General features: G+C 47.3%; 1 long non-coding RNA gene across 1 annotated transcript; it reads right to left on the bottom strand.

Annotated features, from left to right (window-relative positions):
* Positions 1-567: 567 nt before the first annotated feature.
* LOC132657974 (uncharacterized) lies at positions 568-3,057 on the bottom strand. Its single transcript, XR_009596812.1, has 2 exons — positions 2,733-3,057; positions 568-2,239 (listed from the first exon to the last, which is right to left on the bottom strand). It is a non-coding gene; the product is annotated as an uncharacterized LOC132657974 (long non-coding RNA).
* Positions 3,058-5,156: the final 2,099 nt, after the last annotated feature.

Below are 5,156 nucleotides of genomic sequence, written 5' to 3' on the forward strand. Positions count from 1 at the left end.
TCCCAGATCAGGGTTCACTGTCTCTCCGTGAGACCCGAGGATTTCCTCTTTCTGTGTTGATTCCCCTTCTCAAGTTCTGCTCCCTTCTCCCAAGACTGAAAAAGGACACACTGACTCAAACTAACATTCATACAGGTGAGATCTTGATCACGTGATGCTCACTAACAAAATAATCAGATAATTCACCAGCTCTGCATGGGTTAGCACCACACAGCTGAGCAATAGACTTAGAACTGCCAGGCAAACAACTGCCATTTTATTTAATCCGGGAGAACCTCTGCACGTAAAAGAAACGCGTGTAATCCCTTTGGACTGTGTACAAGACTTGAATTAAAGTGGGACATCTCAGAAAAATAAAAAAAAAATACTTTCAAAATTGTAGGTCAGAGCATATCAGAGAGAACCCTAAGAGGGGCAACCACTGATGATGCCTCAAATGCCTTGTTTGCTAACAATGGTTTCTGAGAGCAGAGTGTCCTCCGCATATCAGTGTCATGTTCTGAAATGGAATTATCCAAAAAACAAGTTAGTGTTTATCAGGGGATACTGATTGAGAGTCAGATGACATAGGATTTGTACAATATTTATTTGACAATCAAATGTATGTACATTTGTCAAGGAGGGAGTCACGTACTTGTTTATCTCTTCAGATAAAAAATTACTTCTTGGAGAAGACTCCTGAGAGTCCCTTGGACTGCAAGGAGATCCAACCAGTCCATCCTAAAGGAATTCAGTCCAGAATATTCATTGGAAGGACTGATGCTGAAGCTGAAACTCCAATACTTTGGCCACTTGATGCAAAGAGCCAACTCATTGGGAAAGAACCTGATGCTGGGAAAGATTGAGGGAGGAGGAGAAGGGAACAACAGAGGATGAGACAGTGGGATGGCATCACCGACTCAATGGACATGAGTTTGAGCAAGCTCTGGGAGCTGGTGATGGACAGGGAAGCCTGGCGTGATGCAGTCCATAGGGTCACAAAGAGTCAGACACAACTGAGCGACTGAACTGAACTGAACTGGCCTCAATTAGGGAGACTCCAGCAGCATCCATCCTTATTCTGCAGGTGACGGTGACATTGCTTCACCTTCTGCCCCCCGCTGCAGGATGATCCAGCAGGACCTGCAGGCCCTCTTTTCTCTTGTTCTGTGTTTGAGTCTTGTCATCAGCAGAATACTGATCCAGCGAAAGATTGTGTGATCTTCCATCTTCTATGCAGATAAAAAAATGTACTTCTTCCACTAAGCTTGACTTGCCAAACAGAGCTGGTGAAGGATTCTGTAATGAGAGGAACCGGTCTCAAGTTCAGAGGGACAGTATCTTCAATTGTGTTGTATTGTAAAGGGCTTTTCCTGGCATAATTCCTGGAGATAAAAGAGGATCAAGGGCCAAGTAGAATCCAAAGGCAGCTTTCAGCTATTTGCATAAAGCACACAGCTAACAGCCTACTATGCAAAGCAACTGGAAGGCCACAATCAATGAGTAAAAAGTAAATGAAGTAAATAGCACCTCGTTAGTAAGAAAACTACGAAACTGTGTGTTGAAGGGCTTGAATACAGGGAGGCGTGCAGAACGGGAATGGCTAGCGTTCTCTGCTCACCCTCTGCTCACCCTCTGACCAAGGCTCCTCACACCCCTGGTGGCAGGTAGGGGTCGCTGCCAGATATTCAGGGACTGCTCTTAGCAACAGCCCTGAAGGGGAGGGAGGGAAGCAGCAGGACTGAGCAGAAGGCAAGGTTGTTTTTTGTTTTTTAATTTGTTTACTTTGACGGGAGGATAGTTCCTTTACAACGTTGTGAGGGCTTTTGCCACACATCAGTGTGACTCGGCCATAGGTATACATGTGCCCTCCATCTTGCACCCCCTGCCACCTCCCTCTGATTTGAGAGCACAGCACTGAAACATACACATTACCGGATGTAAAGCAGATAGTGCAAGCTTGACATACGACACGGGGCCCCCAAAGCCAGTGACGTGTGACAACGTGGAGGGGAGAGAAGGTGAGTTTTAAATGCACTGAGTTTGCAAAAGCAGACGGTAGAGATAGGATGGCCTTTCAGAGCTGCCCCCCGACTTGAGGGAAAGGAGATGGCCTTTCAGCCCCGTGGGTGAGACTTCTCCCTACAGGGGAATTTCTGAAGATGAATACAGCTGTGAGTCAACGTCTCAGACGCACGATGACCTTGAGGTTTTGCTCTTCTTGGAAACAGCTTCTCCACATTCTGGTTACCCTCAGTTCCTGGGGAGAGATGAAAGAAGGATATTACTGTGACAAACTAAAGCCTCCAATATGGCAGTGGGTTTAGGATCCCAACTGATCTGTCTATCTATTAGGGACCCAACTGTGCCCTGCTGACAACTTTATATGCTGACGTCCTATGCTGACCATACCTATGATGGTATTTGGAGGGGAGCCTTTGGAGGTAAATAATTCAGACGAGGTTGAGGATGAGGCCCTGTGTTGGGATTTGTGAGATGCAAGTTCAATCCCTGGGTCAGGAATGTCCCCTGGAGAAGAAAATGGCAACCCACTCCAGTACTCTTGCCTGGAAAATCCCATGGACAGAGGAGCCTGGCAAGCTGCAGTCCATGGGGTCACAAAGAGTCAGACAAGACTGAGCGACTAAACAATAGCAATAGCAAGAACAGAAAACAGGGATTTTGCTTCTTCTCTCTCTGCAGCACATGAGGACACGATGAGAAGGTGACTGTCACAGGGAGAGAGGACTCACTGTGAGAACCGAATCTGCAGCTGTATTCATCGTGGGTGTCCAGCCTTTGGAAGCTGAGATTTCCTGTAGCTGAAGCCACTCTGTTGACGATACTTTATGGTTTTGGCAGCTCAAGCTGACTAATTCACCGTCTCTCTCTCCTTCTATTTACTCCGTTTTCCTTTCTTCTGAGCTAGTACCTCTAGTAGCTTAGCTGGCTTCCTGGAAGTGTGACTCATACCCTTGTGCTTGACCAGGCAAGTGACTGGCCACGCAGCCTTCCCAAGTTTTGGCTACCGTCATTGTCCACCTACCATGAAAACTGGAAGTGGAAGTTTGCTTATGGAAATGGTAAAAAAAAAAAAAAAAATGAAGTAGGTCATGTGAATCCCTAGCAGATATCAATGTTCAAAATAAATAAAACAATCATTGGATACACTAGAACTCAGCCAGAAGTAACTGGAAATGGTTGAGTGACAAATTTCTGACTGCTCCCTGGCTTGAGGGCGCTGCCCAGCCCCCTCTCCTGTGACTGCAAACAATGGTGTGGTAGTGGAGGGAGGGTGGGGGGTAAAGCTAAGCTTCATCAGCTAAAGATAGCAGCATTCTGAGCTCAGAAGGGGAGAGCAGCTGGAAATTAAAAAAGGAAATTCTGCCAGCACAGAAACCACAGGAACAAGACTGAAATTCAGAGCAAAAATTGCTTAGATCCCTGGCTGAGAGCTAAACTATGCAGAGGGGAAAGAGCCCCTTGGCAGGTTTAGCAGGAAGATCAGAAGAGAAAGAGAAACCTCCTCTTGCAAGAGAGCATGGGGCATGGCCAGATCGCTGAGTCCGATGGGTTCCTTAACCAAGATCACCCTCTAGGTCATGGGTAGGAAGTTTAAGTCCCCAGAACACAGGGCTCAAGGTCAGCAGAGCTGCTGAGAATGAGGATTTGTAGCAGCAAGGAATTCACAGGGATAGTGCACCCCATTGCTGCCCAAATCCTAGACTGGTGATGAAATTTCACGTCGAAAAGGAGGCAAAAACGTTATCAAGGGTCCAGTTAAAAAGTCTGCATCAAGAAGACTTTCATCTATTCCATGCTGCATTATATACTATCATTTGGACCCCCCTCCCCCCGCAAATGTATCTCTTTTGCTGGTCAAAATAGACTGTCCCTTTCCCCTGTACCATTAATCAGATCTAAATTGTGTATTTTATACTCAACTCTGTAGTGAAAGTATGCAGAGAACATGTTCTAACTGTACCCTCATATCCGACTCCTGTCCAGTTCCTGCCATGTCCTGGACCTGTCAATGGTAAATTCTACCAGATTGCTTGAGAACAACTTGTGAGTAAGTCAGTACTTTACCCTTCTCCAGGGGATTTTTCCAACCCAGGGATCGAACCCAGGTCTCCCCAGTGCAGGTAGATTTTTACTGACTGAGCTATCAGGGAAGCCCACTCAACTCTCCATTACAAAATAAGAATAAAGTCTAGACATTCATCTGGCATCTACAGAGAATCTACTCTGTGCCATACTAGTGTCTCCAGCAGAAACACAATGCTAACCATGCACGTAACTTCACATTTTCTAGTAGTCACATTAGAAATTTAAAACAAGCAAATTATTTTAATATACTTTATTTAACCCAATATATCCAGCATAGGGCCACTTCAGCATGTGATAATGGACTTGATGAGTATCATGCGTACCTCTTTCTGGTCTAGGTCTTGCCCCGGGTGCATTTTGTATTTGCGGTGCCTTTCGCTTCAAGTGAAAAGGCCGTCTCTCGGCCACACCAGCCGTATTCCAAGGGCCCTGATGCCACCCCTGATTCACGGCTATGGGCCTGACAGCGCAGAGCTCCGCTGTGATCTCTATGGATACATCAGTCCTGCTCCAGGACACTAATCATAGGGCTGGTGAAGATGCCCAAGGTGATGAAACAAGCAGGACTGGAGAGGCCCAGCTGCTATGAGAGCATGTGGGAGGGTGTCTCACTCAGGTTTCCAGGGCTTAGTGACAGGGCTGCCCCAAGAATGTAGCATTGAGGGTGGGCTGGTTATGGCAGGTAGAGATGGGAGGCAGTTGTGTTCTAGACAGAGGAGACGTCGCATATGAAAACCTACAGAGAGCACGTGTGTGTGTGTGTGTGTGTGTGTGTTAGTCTCTCAGTCATGTCCAACTCCGCAACCCCATGGACTGCAGCCCACCAGGCTCCTCTGTCCACAGGATTCTCCAGGTGAGAGCACGTGGGGCTTCAGCCCGTAGCAGCGGCTTCCTACCCGCCTGTGACGGTGCTGTCTGGGTCCAGGGGAATCCCCGCCACGTGTTCGCACTGCAGGGTAAGCTCTGTGTCCAGGGCCGTCAGATCCCACATCCTGTACACGTCTGCAGAACGTGTGTTTACGTGGGAGTGGACAGATGAGGCTGGTCATCTGAACCAGCGGGGCGGA

The sequence above is a fragment of the Ovis aries genome, chromosome 16 (assembly GCF_016772045.2).
Source record: "Ovis aries strain OAR_USU_Benz2616 breed Rambouillet chromosome 16, ARS-UI_Ramb_v3.0, whole genome shotgun sequence".
Taxonomy (NCBI): Eukaryota; Metazoa; Chordata; class Mammalia; order Artiodactyla; family Bovidae; genus Ovis; species Ovis aries.